The following is a 20857-nucleotide window of genomic DNA, read 5'->3' as shown; positions in this document are numbered from 1 at the left end:
AATCTTTGACAGTTTCCCAGGCTCTGGAGCGTGAGGTACAAACCCAAGCTGTCCTGTTCTCTAACTGTGTAGTCCTAGGCCAAGTTCTCTCTGTCCCTCAGTTTTTCACGTACAAAATGGGGTTGAGCAACAGTATCTACCTCACAGGGGTGCCTGGAGCATTAAATGAATCAATACAGTAAAAATCATTAGGAGTTAAAAAATTTAGCCATATTTATTTTTCACAGATATCTTTATTATCATTACTATCCCCACAGGCACACACACAAAAATAGGATACAGAGTGGTGTTTATTCACAATCAATGACATTTGGGGTATACGGTTAGTGAGTGTGTTGGTTTCCTAGGGCTGCTGTTACTAATTAACAGGAACTTCGTGGCTTAGAACAACAGAAATGCATTATCCCATAGTTTTAGAGACCAGAAATCTGAAATCAAGGTGTCGGCAGGGCCAAGGCTCCTCTGAAGCTTCCAGAGGAGAATTCTTCCTTTCCTCTTCCAGCTTCTGGTGGCTCCTGGCTTCCCTTGGTTTGTGGCAGCATAACTCCTGTCTCTGCCTCTGTCTTCACATGGCCTTCTTCCCTGTGTGTGTGTGAAATCTCCCTCCTTTCTCTTATAAGGACATTAGTCATTGGGTTTAGGGACCATCCTAAATCCAATCATCTCTTGAGATCTTTAACTTAATTCTATCTGCAAAGACCCTATTTCCAACTAAGGTGTGGGGGTGCTATGATTTGGAAACATTGGGGGGCACCCAATTCAACCCACTACAGTGAGATAAGTTATAAAATTAAATGTAAGATGAGATCTTATGATTTGTATGTAAATATACAAATGTATGCATACAGGTATAAATATATAATACCTGCATAAGAATAATTCTGGAGGAATATAATGCAGATGAAAACATTAGAAGGGCTTTTCTTTTCTTTTTAAAATAAAATATTTATTAATTTATTTAAAATAACAATGATAAAACCATTATATTCAACCCCCAAAATTAATAGAAATAACATTTTTATGAAAATAATTATATTTCTAAAATGAAAATACTAAGAAGAGTAGCATTGTTTTATACTTTGGGCAAATCTCTTTAATGTCTGGCGTAATAGAAGATAGTGGAATTCTCATACCTGCTTCTACAGTCAGACTATTGTTATATGTTGCTTTGGTTGAGTCATATAAGAAAATCTAGCCTCACACAAATATGTAGTTGGAAACGGGGAAAGTACGTAAACAGCCTTGTTAGATAATTGTGGATTTTCTTCTTTGCTGCTACATGAAAACTCAACAAGAACTTCTTTCCAAAGAGTTCACTATGGAAAGAGGGGGAAAAGAGTAACTTTATAGTAGAGACAAACACTACCTCAGACAAGTGTGATCAAGGTTAACATCAACAGTGTTAAGTCATATTGATCATATGTGCCCTTGATATGATCTGATGAAAATAGCACTTGACCTCTGTGGTCTTCCTCCCAAAGCCCACAATTCCAGTCAAATCATGAGAAAAACATCAGACAAATCCCATTTGAGGGACAGTCTACAAAATAACTGACCAGTATTCCTCAAAACTGTCAGGGTCATCAAAAAGAAGGAAAGTCTGAGAAATTGTCACAACTAAGAGGAATCTAAGGAGGCATGATGACTAAAGGTAATGTGGTATCCTGGATGGGATCTCTCTCACATAGCTCTTCAAATGTGCAGTCGGCAACAATTCCACAGGCTTTATTCAGCCGCAGCTCTCTGCCTTGCACTTTTAGAATCCTTGGTCTAGTTAAATCACTTTGTTTCTGAGCCAGCTCATCAAACAACTTATCTGTGACAGCCTCCACATCAGCTTCACTTGTGAGATAGTAGCGCTCTCCTGCAGCAGGAAGTTCCCTTTTCTGATAATCTATCCCAGAATCTAGCTGGACCATACTATATGTATTCCAGAAAATATTCCAGTATTCCAGAAAGAAATACAGCATTGCCCACATACATGCATTCCACTCTCTCATTGCCTCAGAGACCTTCAGGACAGCTATGAATGGTACAAAGTTAGCTCTTTGGAGTCCATTTTTATAGAGATCATCTGGTGGCCTGTTGGATGTTGCCACAACGACAACCCCATTTTTGAACAGATTTTCAAAGAGCTGCTTCAGAATCATGACATCAGCAATGTCAGTGACCTGAAATTAATCAAAGAATAAGAGACATGCTTCTTCACTTCAGCTATAGGAGCTATTGGATCATATGATTTAGCCATGGGTCCTGGTTTCCTTTCTGGCAAACTCTGTTTAAGGCGGTGTATTCTTTTGTGAACATCTAGCATGAAACCATGAAAATGAACCTGTTTTTTCCTCTTCATTTCCACATAAGCATAAAACATGTCCATCACCATTGTTTTCCCTGTACCTTAGAAGAAAAGGCCTTCTGCCTCTAAACTGTATCCTTTAAGGTCCTCATGTAACTCCTGCAAACACTATATGACTCTTCTTTTATGTTCATCGTCCTTTAGCTCACGAGCTTTGATCAGAAAGTCATAGATGTCCAGTGGTCCATGGCAAACAGCTAAGGCTTTTGAATAAACCTCTGTAGCAGCAGTTGGAGACATACTCTCGGGGGTCTGAACTCTATAGGCTTTACAAAAGGGGTTTCCAGGGGCGGTGACCAAAGGCGTGAGAGCAGCAGCCCAAGCCCTGCACCCAACACATCTTCCTCTCAGCTGGCTTGGCACTAAACGCCTAGAAGGGCTTTTCCTCAAATGGTGGCCTTTGAGTTATTATTATTTTATTTCCCTTTGTATATTATCTATTTTTAAATGTAATAAATTCCTATTGCCCTTGCAATTATACAAAGTATTAAAAAGGCTGGAGAAACATAAACATTTTCTGCTCCAAGCACAGGAAATTTATCCACTTTAGTAGGGGAACATCCCTGAGGCACAGGAAGGGAGACAGAATGTTGGAGGAGCCCCTTCCACAATATAACAGGACACAGGTCTCCAAACTCCAAACCACACTGATTAAGATCTGTTGTTTAGGGCTTCCCTGGTGGCGCAGTGGTTGAGAGTCCGCCTGCCGACGCACGGGACATGGGTTCGTGCCCCGGTCCGGGAAGATCCCACATGCCGCGGAGCAGCTGGGCCCGTGGGCCATGGCCGCTGAGCCTGCGCATCCGGAGCCTGTGCTCCGCAACAGGAAAGGCCACAGCAGTGAGAGGCCCGCGTACAGCAAAAAAAAAAAAAAAAAAAGATCTGTTGTTTAAACTTTTGCCCAGCTAACTGAGAAAAAACCATGGGACGTTAGATTTATTTCGCTGTGCTCTGATGAACAGTAAGTTTGAGGGTCTTATCAGATGAGAAGCACTAGTGTACACTAGTTAGATGTGGGGCTCAGCTGCCACCCAGAATTGGTTCATATCTTAATCTTGTGACTGGCTAGCACTGCCATCATCACTGCTTCAATTCCCTGATGGTTACAGTTCAGAAACAATAGCTTCTCCTCACAGGACGTGGTGGGAATTAAATGACCAAGTATAGGTTTAGCACTTACAACACTGTAGGGCCAGAGGAAGTCAGTAATAATATTAACCATTCTTATTATTATCATACCTAAATTGACCATTAGTGCTTAAGGCGATTTTATTACTATGCGGGCTTATACTGATTGGCTTGAATTGACCTCCATAATATGTTTGTAGAAAAAAAGCAGTTTACAAAACCATATGTAGGGTATCATCTCATTACTCATCTTAAAAATGCAGGTTATATTTGCATAACAAAATTTCTGAAAACAAATATACACTCACCTCTTAAGAATACTTATCCATGAATAGTAGACACCAAGGTTTTCTAATGATTTTTGCTCTTTTTATCTCTTCTTGAGATACCCAAAATAACATGGGGTTATAGATAGTTTAAGAGAAAGAGACATTTGTCTAAAATGGGATCGCAGATCATTATGGAAAAATACTTAATTATCTATTTAACCAAAGTGACAATAAAATAATTTAAAAGCAAATACAGCAGGTTACATAGTGTGAGCAAAACTTAGCTATATTAGTACTGAGAAGATAGTTTTCTTATGTAATTCAAGACATGATAAACACAACATGAAGTACAGGAAATTATTTTGGAAAGAGAAAAACTATCACCTTTCTAGGCAGATTGTTTAAAAGGTACAGAAAAAGCTTTCCCAATCTCTTATTAAGAGAAGACCTACAGTCAAAGAAACCCTGTCCTCATAGCAGATGAAAGAAAATTAAGTTTTATTTTAACATAAATATACTATTGATGTTAAAGCTTATTATTTAAACATTTATGGAAGATTGGCTCAAGATGGGGGAGTAGAAGGATGTGTGCTCACCTCTTCTTGCCAGAGTACCCGAATCACAACTATCTTCTGAATAACCATTGACAGGAAGACGCTGGAGCCCACAAATAAAGATACCCCACATCCAAAGACAAAGGAGAAACCCCAATGAGATGGTAGGAGGGGCACAATCATGATAAAATCAAATCCCATAATTGCTGGGTGGGCGACTCACAAACTGGAGAACCATTATACAACAGAAGTTCTCCCACTGGAGTGAAGGTTCTGAGTCATGTGTCAGGCTTCCTAACCTGGGGGCTTGGCAACAGGAGGAGGAATCCCCAGAGGAACGGACATTGAAGGCCAGCAGGATGTGATTGCAGGACTTCCACAGGACTGGGGGAAAAAAAGACTTCACTCTTGGAGGGCACACACAAAGTCTCTTTTTTTTTTTTTTTTTTTTGGTGGTACGCGGGCCTCTCACTGTTGTGGCCTCTCCCATTATGGATCACAGGCTCCGGACGCACAGGCCCAGCGGCCATGGCTCACGGGCCCAGCCGCTCCGCGGCATGTGGGATCCTCCTGGACCACGGCACGAACCCGTGTCCCCTGCATCAGCAGGCAGACTCTCAACCACTGCGCCACCAGGGAAGCCCACACACAAAGTCTTATATGCACCAGGACCCAGGGGAAAGGAGCAGTGACCCCACAGGAGACTGAACCAAACCTACCTGCTAGTGTTGGAGGGTCTCCTCCAGAGGTGGGGGGTGGCTTTGGCTCACCATGGGGACAAGGACACTGGCAGCACCAGTTCTGGGAAGTACTCATTGGTGTGAACCCCCCCAGTGGCCCCCATTAGCCCCACCAAACAGCTTGCAGGCTACAGTGTGGGGTCGCCTCAGGCCAAACAACAACATGGAGGGAACACACCCCTCCCGTCAGCAGACAAGTGGATTAAAGTTTTACTGAGCATTCCCTGCCTACCCATCACCAGTTCCACTCATCACGTAGCTTGCACAAGCCTCTTAGATAGCCTCATCCACCAGAGGGCAGACAGAAGAAGCAAGAAGTACTACAATCCTGCAGTCTGCAGAATGAAAACCACAACCACAGAAAGTTAGACAAAATGAAAAGGTGAGGATTATGTCCCAGATGGAGGAACAGGATAAAACCCCAGGAAAAAAAAAAAAAAAAACTAAATGAAGTGGAGATAGGAAACCTTCCAGAAAAAGAATTCCGCATAATGAAAGTGAAGGTGATCCAGGATCTAGGAAAAAGAATGGAGGCAAGGATGGAGAAGATGCAAGAAATGTTTGAAAAAGACCTAGAAGAGCTAAAGAACAAACAGAGATGAACAGTACAATAACTGAAATTAAAAATACACTAGAAGGAATTAATAACAGAATAATGGAGGCAGAAGAATGGATAAGTAACCTGGAAGACAGAATGGTGGAAATCACTGCTCTGGAACAGAATAAAAAAAAAAAAAGAAATGAAGACAGCCTAAGAGACCTCCGGGACAACATTACATGCACCAACGTGTGCATTACAGGGGTCGCAGAAGGAGGAGAAAGGACCCAAGAAAATATTTGAAGAGATAATAGCAGAAAAATTCCCTAACACCTGAAAGGAAACAGTCAACCAAGTCCAGGAAGCGCAGAGTTCCAGGCAGGAAAAACCCAAGGAGGAACACGCCAAGACCCACAGTGATCAAATTGACAAAAATTAAAGACAAAGAAACAATACTAAAAGCAACAAGGGAAAAATGACAAATAACATACAAGGTAACTCCCATAAGGTTATCAGCTGATTTCTCAGCAGAAACTCTGCAAGCCAGAAGGGAATGGCACAATATGTTTAAAGCAATGAAAGGGAAGAACCTACAGCCAAAATACTCTACCCAGCTAGGCTCTAATTCAGATTTAATGGAGAAATCACAAGCTTTACAGACAAACGAAAGCCAAGAGAAATCCTCATCACCAGACCAGCTTTGCAACAAATGCTAAAGGAACTCCTCTAGGTGGGAAAGAGACTAGCAACCTAAAACAACCCTGTACACATATAGACGGCTATATCAAAATCTCATGTGAACAGCAAACCCAAAAACTACAATAGATACACACATACAAAAGAAAAAGTAACCCAAACACAACACTAAAGATGGTCATCAAATCATAAGAGAAGAGAACAAAAGAGGACGGGAAGAAAAAAAAAACAAACAAACCCAGAACAACTAAGAAAATGGAAATAGGAACACACATGTCGATAATTACCTTAAATGTAAATGGATTAAATGCACCAACCAAAAGACACAGACTGCCTTAATGGATAAAAAAACAAGACCCATATAGATGCTGTCTATAAGAGACCCACCTCAGACCTAGGAAAACATGCAGACTGAAAGTGACAGGATGAAAGAAGGTATGCATGCAAATGGAAATCAAAAGAAAGCTGGAGTCGCAATACTCATATCAGAAAAAAGTAGACTTTAAAATAAAGACTGTTGTAAGAGACAAAGAAGGACACTACATAATGATCAAGAGATCAATCCAAGAAGAAAATATAACAATTGTAAATATATATGCATCCAACATAGGAGCACCTCAATATTTAAGAGGAATATTAACAGCAATTAAGGGAGAAATCGACAGTAACACAATAAGAGTGGGGGATTTTAATACCCCACTTTCATCAATGGACAAATCATTCAGACATAAAATCAATAAGGAAACACAGGTCTTAAATGACACATTAGACCAGATGGACTTAATTGATATTTATAGAGCATTTCATCCAAAAGCAACAGAATATACATTTTTCTCAAGTGGACATGGAACATTCTTCAGGACTGATGACATACTGGGCCACAAAGCAAGCTTAGGTATATTTAAGAAAATTGAAAATATATCAAGCATCTTTTCCAGCCACAATGCAATGAGATTAGAAATAAAATACAAGAAAAAAACGATAGAAAACACAAACACGTGGAGGCTAAACAATATGCTACTAAACAAGCAATGGTTCACTGAAGAAATCAAAGAGAAAATTTAAAAATACCTAGAGACAAATGAAAATGAAAACACAATGATCCAAAACCTATGGGATTCAGCAAAGGCCGTTCTAAGAGGAAAGTTTATAGCAATACAATCTTACCTCAGGAAACAAGAAAAATCTCAGATAAACAAGCTAACCTTACACCTAAAGCAGCTGGAGAAAGAAGAACAAACAAAACCTAAAGTTAGTAGAAGGAAAGAAATCATAAAGATCAGATCAGAAATAAATGAAATAGAGACAAAGAAGACAACAGCAAAGATCAATGAAAGTAAAAGCTGGTTCTTTGAGAAGATAAACAAACTTGATAAACCTTTAGCCAGACTCATCAAGAAAAAAACGGAGAGGACTCAAATCAATACAATTAGAAGTGAAAAAGGAGAAGTTACAACTGACACCACAGAAATACAAAGGATCATGAGAGATTACTACAAGCAACTCTATGCCAATAAAATGGACAACCTGGAAGAAATGCACAAATTCTTAGTAAGGTACAGTCTCCCAAGACTGAACCAGGAACAAATAGAAAAATGAACAGACCAATCACCAGCACTGAAATTGAGACTGTGATTAAAAATCTTCCAAGAAACAAAAGCTCAGGACCACATGGCTTCACAGGCGAATTCTATCAAACATTTAGAGAAGAGCTAACACCTATCCTTCTCAAACTGTTCCAAAAAATTGCAGAGGAAGGAACACTCCCAAACTCATTCAAGTGAGGCCACCATAACCCTGATACCAAAACCAGACAGAGATACCACAAAAAAAGAAAATTACTGGCCAATATCACTGATGAACATAGATGTAAAAATCCTCAACACAATACTAGCAATTCGAATCCAACAATACATTAAAAGGTTCATACACCATGATCAAGTGGGATTTATCCCAGGGATGCATGGATTTTTCAATATCAACAAATCAGTGTGATACACCACATCAACAAATTGAAGAATAAAAACCACATGGTCATTTCAATAGATGCAGAAAAAGCTCCTGACAATATTCAGCACACATTTATGATAAAAACTTTCCAGAAAGTTGGCACAGAGGGAACATAGCTCAACACAATAAAGGTCTTTTATGACAAACCTACAGCTAACATCATACTCGATAGTGAAAAGCTGAAAGCATTTCCTCTTCAATCAGAAACAAGACAAGGATGTCCACTCTCACAACTTTTATTCAACATAGTTTTTGGAAGTCCTATCTATGGCAATCAGAGAAGAAAAAGAAATAAAAGGAATCCAAATTGGAAAAGAAGGAGTAAAACTGTCACCGTTTGCAGATGATACTATATATAGAAAATACTAAAGATGCTAACAGAAAACTACTAGAGGTCATCAATGAACCTGGTAAAGTTGCAGGCTATGAAATTAATACACACAAAACTGTGGCATTTCTATACACTAACAATAAAAGATCAGAAAGTGAAATTAAAGAAACAATCCCATTTACCATCACATCAAAAATAATAAAATACCTAGGAATAAACCTACCTAAGGAGACAAAAGACCTGTATTCGAAAAACTATAAGATGCTGATGGAAAAATCGAAGAAGAGTAAAACAGATGGAAGGATATACCATGTTCCTGGACTTGAAGAATCAATATTGTCAAAATGACTATACTACCCAAGGCAATGTACAGATTCAATGCAATCCCTATCAAATTACCAATGACATTTTTTCACAGAACTAGAACAAAAAAATCTTAAAATTTGTATGGAGACACAAAAGACCCTGAATAGCCAAAGCAATCTTGAGAAAGAAAAATGGAGCTTGAGGAATCAGGCTCCCTGACTTCAGACTAAACTACAAAGTTACAGTCATCAAAAGAGTATGGTACTGGCACAAAAATAGAAATATAGATCATTGGAACAGGATAGAAAGCCCAGAAATAAACCCATGCACCTATGGTTAATTAATCCATGACAATGGAGGCAAGACTACAATGGTGGAAAGACAGTGTCTTCAATAAATGTTGCTGGGAAAACTGAACAGCTATATGTAAAAAAATAAAATTATATCATTCTTTAATACCATACACAAAAATAAGGTCAAAATGGATTAAAGACTTAAATACAAGACTGGACACTATAAAACTCCTAGAGGAAAACATAGGCAGAACACTCTGACATAAACTGCAGCAATATCTTTCTCAATCCGTCTTCCAGAGTAAAGGAAATAAAAAGAAAAATAAACAAATGGGACCTATTTAAACTCAAAAGCTTTTGCACCGCAAAAGAAACCATAAATAAAATGAAAAGACAACCCACAGATTGGGAGAAAATGTTTGCAAATGATGTGATTGACAAGGGATTAGTCTCCAAAATATACAAATAGCTCATGCGGCTTAATAGCATCAAAACAAACAACCCAAACAAAAATGGGCACAAGACCTAAATAGACATTTCTTCAAAGAAGACATACAGATTGCCAACAAATACATGAAAAGATGTTCAACATCGTTAATTATTAGAGAAATGCAAATCAAAACTACAGTGAGATATCACCTCACACCAGTCAGAATGGCCATCACCAAAATGTCTACAAACAATAAATGCTGGAGAGGGTGTGGAGAGAAGGGAACCCTCCTACACTGTTGGTGGGAATATAAATTGGTACAGCCACTATGGAGAACAGTATGTAGGTTCCTTAAAAAACTAAAAATAGAGCTACCATATGATCTTGCAATCCTACTCCTGGGTATTCATCCAGAAAAAAACATGGTCTGAAATGATGCATGCACCCCAATGTTCATTACAGCACTGTTTACCATAGGCAAGACATGGAAGCAACCTAAATGTCCATAGATACAGGAATGGATAGAAAATATGTGGTACATATATACAATGGAATATTACTCAGCCATAAAAATAATGAAATAATGCCATTTGCAGCAACATGGATGGACCTAGAGACTGTCATACTGAGTGAAATAAGTCAAACAGGAAAGAGAAATATTACATGATATCACTAATATGGGGAATCTAAAAAGAAATTATACAAATGAACTTATTTCCAAAACAGAAACAGATTCACAGACTTAGAGAACAGATTTATGGTTACCAGGAGGGAAGGGTGGAGGGAAGGGATAGTTAAGGATTTTGGGATTGACATGTACACACTGCTATATTTAAAATGGATCACCGAGAAGGGTGTACTGTATAGCACAGTGAACTCTGCTCAATGTTATGTGGCTGCCTGGATGGGAGGGGAGTTTCAGGGAGAATGGATACATGTATATGTATGGCCGAGTCGCTTTGCTGTGCACCTGAAACTATCACAACATTGTTAATGAGCTATACACCAATATAAAATAAAAAGTAAAGAAAATACATCCAAAAAATAAAATAAACTTTTATAATAAATTCATTCAATTTTAGCCAGCTTGACCATACAAAGTAAATTTCTCTTTCTCTCTCCTCTACTTTCTATATCCATTTAGTGTGTCCTGTATTCTCCTCTTTCTCATTCTGAAACAATAAGTCATTCTACTGTAGCACAAAATTACCTTTTCCTTTACCAAAAATACATCTCCATACCTCACACCTTTTCTTATACCCAAAGATCCTACTTTTCTTACATACAGAGATGAAATAATTTCCCATAGTAATTTTAGCAGTTTTAATTATATGTATTAATTAGAATTCTTAATGCTTACAAACCATAAACTATAGTGAAAACTAGGAAGTAAGCAATTGTGAACTGTCTGTTCCATACCAACATTTTGTAGATTGGCAAATTTATGAATACTTTTGATAATTTTTTAAAGCATGCGCTTCCTCATAGTACAAACTTTCAATGTGGCACAAGAAATTTTTGCTAAGAAGACCAAATATCTTTTGTTCCTTTTTAATAACAGGACAAAAGTAGGTAAACCTAGACGTATGTTTAGCAATTAATGTTTCAGTGTATTATTTTGAAATGATCTAGATAGTCCAAGAATATCCATAATTTAACTGAGCAAAATTCTAAGGTTGGAAGTTACTAAAAGTTACTAATTTGGGAAACTTTTTAAGGAGACATTATAAAACATAATTACTCCATAACTACAGAGCCCACGCACTCTGGAGCCCATGCACTACAGCTAGAGAGTCTGAGCACCCCAACTACTGAGCCCATGTGCTCTGGAGTCAACACACCACAACTAGAGAGAAGCTCACGTGCTGCAATGAAGAGACTGTGCATCAAAATGAAAGATCCCATGTGCCACAGCTAAGACCTGACACAGCCAAAAATAAATATTTTTAAACAAATAATTACAGATTGAAATTTCTTTTATACACTTTTATGTACATTTACTTAATTCACTTGCTCTTAACACTTATGTTGAGATCACTCATGAAATTTTAACAAGACATTAAGCAGCTAGCCATAAACTTGTTATTTTTCTTGCTGACAAATATTGTAAGAGATAACATGAACTTATGACTAGTACATCTAGGTAGAACAAAAGTTGTATCTGCATTATATTTAAAGTTGATAACTCTGATAAGTCTGTCTTAATTAATCCAACAAACAAACTAGTTTTTATTTACTTTAGATTATCTCAGATCATGTGAACTTGAAGAACATTTGTATTAGTTTCTATTTTATTTCTGAGAGTTTAGCGATACTTAATTTATATAAGCACTTATTTTTCTTTAAGCCAATCAAATAGAGATCTTTTACAAATCTTTTACCATTTGGAGGTAGAGAAGTATCACACATCTCTAACATACACATAGACATACACACAAATAAAGATATAGCTTTCATTTTAAAATTTAGCAATGATATAGGTACAATAGTTTAAAATTCACTAATTTATAATAGAACATTTGGATTCAAACTGTGTTTCTGGCAGATGGAAAAGTTAAAGTTATCTGCTCAGATGGCTAAAGCTTTTTACCACTATTTGTAGAGAAGACTTTTAAGATTTTTTCATTTGTCTAGTTTCCAAATAGCTCCTTTTTTATTTCTTTAATTTCTGACAAGAATCACCTCCCTGAAATTTGCATTCAAAAGAGATGCTCTCAGGTCCTAGAGAAGACAGAGTTGAAAATCTACATCTCAAAAGCACTGAGAAAAGATGTAAATTTTCTCTAATAATGAGTTTTGGTGCATATTTGCCTATTATCAAAGGCTTAGGGTAATTATTGTTTAAATTTTCCTTCTTTTTCTTTGTTATTTGTTTCTATGTATTTTTAAAATTTCCTCTTTGATTTCTTCAGTGACCTCTTATTTAGTAGCATACTGTTTAGCCTCCATGTGTTTGTGTTTTTTATATATAATTTTCCCTGTAATTGATTTCTACTCTCATAGCATTGTGGTCAGAAAAGATGCTTGACATGATTTCACTTTTCGTAAATTTTCTGATGCTTGATCCATGACCCAAAATGTGATCTATCCTGGAGAATCTTCCGTGTGCACTTGAGAAGTAAATGTATTCTGCTGCTTGTGGGTGGAATGTCCTATAAATATCAATTAAATCTATCTGGTCTACTGTGTCATTTAAAGCTTGTGTTTCCTTATTTATTTTCTGTCTGGACGATCTGTCCGTTGGTGTAAGTGGGGTGTTAAAGTCCCCCACTATTATTGTGTTATGGTCAATTTCTTCTTTTATGGCTGTTAGCATTTGCCTTATGTATCAAGGTGCTCCTATGTTGGGTGCATAAATATTTACAATTGTTATGTCTTCTTCTTGGATCGATCCCTTGATTACATAGTGTCCTTCCTTATCTCTTGTAACAGTCTTTAAGGTCTATTTTATCTGATATGAGTATTGCGACTCCAGCGTTCTTTTGATTTCCATTTGCATGGTATATATTTTTTCCATCCCTTCACTTTCAGTCTGTATGTGTCCCTAGGTCTGAAGTGGGTCTCTTGTAGACAACATATATACGAGTGTCATTTTTGTATCCATTCAGCCAGCCTGTGTCTTTTGGTTGGAGCATTTAATCCATTTACATTCAAGGTAATTATCGATATGCCCCCTAAGAGTAGGCAACAGTCAGTAGGACACTAGCTGCAAATGGGGTGCAACCCACATTTCTGTCTGACTATATTCTTGGGGCCTACATCCTGATGTTCGAGCCACCTGCACACACAAGAAATGACAATCTATGTGCCTTGGGCAGGCAGAAAACCAAGCCAAGTTCTCAGAACATACAAGACAAAAAGGAAAGTGATAGCTGTCTCTGGGAGGAAAAGGATCAATAACCAACAGGTACCTAAAACCAAATTCACCAGTCACAATTCAAAGAATTAAATCTTACAAATATTTTTCTTCTGCCAATTGGAATTTGGAAATGAAGAGACACTGTAAGATTTTAACCTTCCCCTCTTGACTGGACACTACAGACAGATATCCAGGAGAGCTGACATTGCTAAGAATTCTTACCCTTAGCCAACTTCTGCCAGTTTTTCAGGATCCCATCTGTAGATTCCGGAGCAAACTTCATGGTTGCCAAAATGGTAGGAGAGGAAAAATAATTTTCCCTTTACCCTTCAGAGTTCTTGGTTGAGACCCCCTGTAATAAAAAACATCAACAAGAGGAAAACAAATAAGTTTGTTAATATGTATACTTCATGTACACATGGGAGATACCCAGGGAAACTGAATAACTCCTTGAGATGGCCCATGCCACCACCTTAAAAACAATCTTCAGCCAAAGGCAAAGAAAGATGTTGGGGGTGGGAGGAGAGGCCAGTTATTTGAGGTTACCAAGAAAAGCAAGGTTAACAAGGGTAAGGTTTGTTATGCAGATTAAAGTTGGTGCCTTCTCCATTGACAAGAGTTTCATGTGATTTCAACTCCTCCTTCAGAGGGAAGAACAGAGAGGGAGACACTTACTAGTGGAGATTTCTGTTATAAATGTAAATGTTCCGTACAAAATGGTAACTTCTACTCTGTTTTTAGAGATTTTCTTGTGTCTTCTGTTTCTTAAAATAATCAGCTCAAAATATTCCTTACACCACAGAAGCATATTTTGGGTGGCATGTTCTGCTACCCTTCACAGCAATGGATAGTACAAATATAAATGGAGTATTCATGGAAAGAACAATATATATACCAAGTAATATTTGAAGACACATTAGCTAACAAAATACATGAAAACATGAAGAGTTGTTATTTTCAATGAAAAAAAGGCAAGTTGCAGAATGTGAATAATGGGATTCTATACTGAAAAACAAAACATGTATGAATAAATATTTTTGTGTATCTCTGATTATGATAATGTTTCACCTACAGACAAACACATCTGGAGGAAATGCACCAATCTATTGAGAGTGGACACCTTTGGGTCAGAGGACAGGTATCAAGCAGAAGGGAGAGTCAGGGTAATTTCATATTATAAATATACATTTCTGTATTGTTTGAAGAATTTTAAACAGGAAAATTTATTAGAGAAAAATTTGAAAAGAGAAAATACTTTTTAACATATAATAAGTTACTTGAGATGTTAGTGTTTTGGAAATATATTCAAAGAATACCCATTTATGGAGGAAAGAAGCTGAGTACAATTTTTGATAATGCATTTGTATGTGTAAGTGTGTCTCAGTTTGAGTTTATGTGGCTGAAAAGTGATAGTTAATCTGTGTGCTTCTGTGCCTCAAGTTCTATCACCCTAAATATTCAAGGGCTCTGGAGCCATGCTATTTGGGTTCAAATCCATGATGTGTCGCTTTCTAAGTATGCTAGCTTAGGCAAAGTACTTAACCTCCCAGTTCTTTACTATCTTCATCTGTAAAATAAGGATGAAAAATGTCACACTGCAATTCTGAGAATAAATGTTACTTGACCCAAAACAAATGTTGGCTAATTTTAATACTGTCATGTTTTTATGGGGCATTAGTATTCTTGTAAGCACTGAAATTATGATGCAAATGGATGATTATTGACATCGAATGACATTTAATTTGTGTTGCTAGTGAAGAAAGGCAGGGTATAACACTGTAAGAAAGATGAAATTTTATTTCAGACAGAAGTATGACTAAAATTGCAGAGGAAAAGGAACAGGATGGTAAATATCTAGGTAAATATAATAGACTGTTCTTTTCTTGAGTTCTGTTAAAAGATAAATTGAGGCATATTAAAATTTTTACAAATTTAATTGAACAAAGATTGATTCTAATTGAGCACCAAATGGGAAGTGAATAGGAGTGCTCCACTGACAGGAGACAGGAGAATGACTTACTTAGGGAAGGTACAGAAGCAAAGAAAAGAAATTATTTGGCTGGCAACAGCTTAAAGCTCACTTGGCTGTTTGTGGTTGGTTGCCCTAAGTTTTTGATTTTGTAACATTGAGGCATTTACAGACTTAGATTTTGGTTTCCTTACATAGGCCACCATGGCATTAAGGCCACCTCTAATGGCCCCGTTGTTTAATTACTTTAACAATGCCACCTTTTGGTATTAATGTTACTGTCAGTCACCATCAAAATTGTTCCTGTCTCACCATGAAAACTTGTAGATTATGATAGCAGGTCCATAGAAGAATTACTTTTGCTATTTATCTCATTGTTCATCTTGTTCCTGTTTCTTCAAGCACAGTGAGACCATCTGATGGCTGTGAACATGCATTTAAGACCTTTGAGAGAACACAGAGCACCAGGGAGACTACAATGGTGACTATCAGGAGGATAATACCAAGAGAGTAATGTATACTCTTTAGCTAGGGCCCCCATGAACCAAACCAGTTGGCATCAAATAAACCAAAGAATGTACCTGAAAAGGCATCAACTTGTTTTAGCTAAGTGTCTTGTTTGTTAATTCCTTGTATTGGCTACAATACCAGAGGTGTTTATCCAGGTACCACAATAGGTATTTGTTATGGCACACACTGCTTCTTGTTCAGCCAATAAGTAATCTAAAGGAAATCTCTTATCTAAAGCCGTCTTAGCAAGAAAAGTCTAGGGACTTGTTGTATAACTATGGCCTTTTTTTGTATTCGGCAATAGTTGCCAGAGTTAAGAGGTATTGTCTTCCCATGCATTAACAGAGAGAAAAAGCAAGTACCAAAAAGGCAAAAGGAGTAAAATTTCATATTGGAGATGAGGATCTTGATCTGTGATCTTGGGAGAGCTGTCCACCTCTAGATGCCTCAAGATGCTGAGGAACCTCCCTAGTCAAATTTAAGTTTAGATCTCCAGCTCATATGCAGTTTCAAGAGTCTGGAAGTGATTCTTGAAACTTGACTCTGAATCTTGGGTCAAGATTCAAGTGCCTGCAGTTTGGCTGCTATCTGGATAGTGAGGGGGACATGGTATGGTCCCTTTCAAGGAGGTTGAAAGGAAGTCTTTGTTCTTATTGATTTCAGATCAGAAGGGTGGGAGAAAATTGGAAGTGTTAGTTTGGAGAGTTGTAGCCAGTATCTGAGGAAACTGGAAGAATTCAGGATCCAGTCCAATTTACAGGTAGATAACAAAACCTCAAAGATAATGAACATGAATAGAACCTGATATCCACAAGGATATCTGTTACTTTTTTACTAAACATCTTCTTCTCTCTACAACCACTCTCTCACTTCTATTAAAGGTAATCACAGTAAGACCAATTTGTTTGCAAAATAGTTCTAATCTCATTAAACTCAGCCTGATGTTTACATAACTGTAGCAAGAGTAGTGACTGACCACAGAGGCTATTTTAAATTTTTCTTTGCTGGAAGTTTTCATAAGGAATCTCAATTGGACATTTAAAAGCCTCTGGAGGCTAAGAAGCCAACCCTAAGACTTGCCATCAAACTTTGCCTACAATACCTATAGATCTGGGTTAATTCCTTTCTTCTTGAAGTCTCCTCAATTTCTTGAGATTTCCAGGCCTGCAGGAAGAGACCTTACTTACTTACCTGGGAAAGCTACTGGGAACCCAACAAGCAAGGTAACAGGTTGGTTTTCCAAGAGGCTTTACTGGCTCCATAAAGTCAGCCTCAGTTCCTTAAAGTTGTGTGGTCTATATTCTATGCATATTCTGAAATATGATATTCTGTCAAAGCCATAATATAAACAGTGTTTCAGATTGTATTCTAAAATCAGATTCTTACTGAATTCATACAAATAACTAAATTGCCATGAATATAAGAACACTCAACAAATTTCCCAATTCTGGAGGGATCAGATACAGAGAAAAAAATGAAATGTTTCAATTCTGTTTACAAAGGTATACTTTATCAAATTGCTATACATCATAGACAGCTTAAAAGGAAAAGGTTTCTTTAAACATGTAAATAAAAACATTAAAGAACCAGCAATGTTTCACATAAAAAAATCATAAAAAAATTTAATCATCCCCATGAGTTCATTCAACCCATGTTATTAATTCTTGCTCTGCTTGAATCTAGTTTTTCCATTAGAGCTCTGGAAATTCTTACCCAGTCAGTAGTACGTTCTTAAAGTTGTCAGAAACCTGTATTCTATAGTACTTTTCAGAGATTTTTCCATGAATCTCTCTGAAGATGAATCACTTTTGCCAAAGCATCAGAGTAAAATAACAACTGTCTGCAAATGACAAAAAAATTTTAAATGCCCATGATTAAATATCTGATGAGAGTTTATTATAATGAAATTGACTATGAAATTGGGTTATTTATGTGACATAAAACATATCAAGATAATAACCAGAATTATGACTGATAACATTATACCAGGACATATTAGATTTCTAGGACTTTCATACAATTTCTGGAACACATATTAAAAACATATATCCATACAAATATAACCTAAGAAGGTTTAGTATCACTTATTTGACAGTGCTTCCCATTTATTTCACCATATCCAATAAACCTAATTATTTTAACATCTTACCAGGTGAGAGACAAATCCTTTGAGATTTTTCAGAAGCCCATGGGAAATCTCAAAGTTAATGTAAGGTTAAACAGATTCGATTCATAATTTGGTTTTGGGAAGTTGTCAAAAATGTCAAAATGTTTGAGCATTTGATTAAATAGGATCATAGATCATTATGAAATAATTAATTATTTATTTAACCAAAGTGACAATAGAATATTTTAAAGGCAAATACAGAATGTGACATAGTTGTGAAGAAAATTTAACACTTTTAATATTGAGAAGACTCAGTATTCCCAAGTAACCAAAGACCTGATAAAGACAACAAGAAGCACAGGAAATCATTTTGGTATGACATAAAATTTTTGTTGCCCAGGCAGACTACCTAAAGGTAAAGAAAAACCTTTCCAACAGCTTATCAAGATAAGACCAATAGTCCCAGAAAATGTGTTTTTTTAACAGAGAGAAAACCAAATTCTGATTTTACATCAATGCACTTTTGATATCAAGACTCATTCTTTAAAAACAAAAATAAATTCATCCCAATTTAGCAAGCTTGACCACACATACAATTCTTCTCTCAAGATTCCTTTTCCACAAACCTTCTATACATTCAGGTTTTGTCCTGTATTTTCTCTTCTCTTTCATTCTGGAGCAACCAGCCAGTCTACTTTAGGACAAAATTACTTTCCTTTTCCCTCAGGAAAAAGACATGTCCTTCATACCTTTCCTTATTCAAAAAACACATTCTAATATCCTTACCCACTTTTCATACACAGTTGTTTTCTTTTGCCCTTATTACTTTGAAAGTTTTAATTACATACACTGATAAGAATTCTTAACCCTTAGAATTCTTAATTTCTAGTGACAACCAAGAAATAATCGTGGACTGTCTGTTACATTACCATTCTGTGGATTAGCAAATCTATAGATACATTTCATAATTTCTAGAAGTATATCCTTCCTCATAGTAATTTTTTTAATTTGCCATAAAATATGTTGACTAATTGACCCAAATATCTTTAGTTCCTCTGTAATAAAAAGTAGATAAGCCTCTGTTCAGTAACCAATGTTTCAGTATATTATCTTATATGGAAATGATCTAGATATTCAATGAATATTCATCATTTAACTTAATTTAGTTAGTTTAAGGTTTCAAGTTACCAAAAAGATTTTGGAGACTATTTTTAAGTAGATATACCATAAAGCATAGTTATTACTGGAATGTTCATTTGTAAATTTTATATTACTTACATCTATTTAATTTACTTATTCTTAACAGTTATGTTGAGATTACTCATGAAAATTTCATGAGGCATTAAACAGCTAACCATCATCTAGTTAAAAAACAAAATTCAACTGAGTATATTTTAAAGATCTTATTGGCTTTATTCAATGATTTATGAATTGGGCAGCATCCAATCTATCAGATAGAAAGTAGCTCTGAAGAGCTGTAGAAAAATGACTTATACATGGAAATGAATAGGAATAAGGAGGTTATATAGGCAACAAAGTAGTTTGGTTATTGCCAGATTACTTTTCTTCAGAGGACAGAAGAGATCTATTAGGCAGATTACCAAACAAGTGCTGATCAGGCAATTCCTGATTGACTGGTATAAGGTTCCATTTCTGGGAAAGCCAAAACAGTAATGAAGTCTTGGTTTGGCGGGGCTTGCCATAAGTGACTCCATTTTGGATGTGTTGTCATGTTTTAAAGAATCTTAATTTATTTTTCTTGCCAACAAATTCTGTAACAGATAACTTGAACTTATGACTACTATACCCAAATAAAATGAAAGTTGTATATCTGCATTATATTTATTTATTTATTTTTGTGGTACGCGGGCCTCTCACTGCTGTGGCCTTTCCCATTGTGGAGCACAGGCTCCGGACGTGCATGCTCAGCGGCCATGGCTCCCGGGACCAGCCAGTCCGCGGCATGTGGGATCTTCCCAGACCGGGGCACAAACCCGTGTCCCCTGCATCCACAGGCGGACTCTCAACCACTGTGCCACCAGGGAAGCTCTGCATTATATTTAATAATGATAACTCTTATGTGTTTATTTTAATTAAACCAACAAATTTAGCTTTTTATTTACTAAAGATTAACCTAGATCACTTGAATTTGAAAAATATTTCAATTAGTTTCTATACTTCTGAAAAAAGTATACTTAATTTATATAAGCACTCTTTTTTGTTTATTGCTGTTTTAGTATTTGTTTACTTATTTATTTATTTACTTTTGGCTGCATTGTGTCTTCATTGCTGCATGCAGGCTTTCTCTAGTTATGGTGAGCGGGGGCTACTCTTCATTGTGGTGCATGAGTTTCTCATTGCAGTGGCTTCTCTTTTTATGAAGCACATACTCTATGTGTGAGAGCTTTAGTAGTTGTGGCACGTGGGCTCAGTAGTTGTGGCTCACAATCTCTAGATCACAGGCTCACTAGTTGTGGCACATGGGGTTAGTTGCTTCGTGGCGTGTGGAATCTTCCTGTTCATGGGCTCTAACCCATGTCACCTGCATTAGCAGGCAGATTCTTAACCACTGCACCACCAGGGAAGTTCCAGTTTTAGTATTAAATTTTTTTTATTCAGTCTTTTGAGTTCTTCATGTTTTATAACATGTTTTAATTTTTAAATATATTTCCATTTCTACTTTCCTCTTCTATTGTTCTGTGTTTTTTTCCCTTATTTTATTTTTTTAAAATAGGTTTTATCAGATTGTTCTGTTTCCTTG

The 20857-nt window shown here is 36.7% G+C and overlaps 1 pseudogene; it reads right to left on the bottom strand.

Moving 5' to 3' along the window:
• Nucleotides 1–1220: 1220 nt before the first annotated feature.
• On the bottom strand, nt 1221–13793 carry LOC131748265 (AFG1-like ATPase pseudogene; annotated as a pseudogene).
• Between the last annotated feature and the right edge of the window lie 7064 nt (nt 13794–20857).

This window comes from Kogia breviceps, chromosome X, assembly GCF_026419965.1.
Source record: "Kogia breviceps isolate mKogBre1 chromosome X, mKogBre1 haplotype 1, whole genome shotgun sequence".
NCBI lineage: Eukaryota > Metazoa > Chordata > Mammalia > Artiodactyla > Physeteridae > Kogia > Kogia breviceps.
This window is presented reverse-complemented; position numbering and strand designations above follow the sequence as displayed.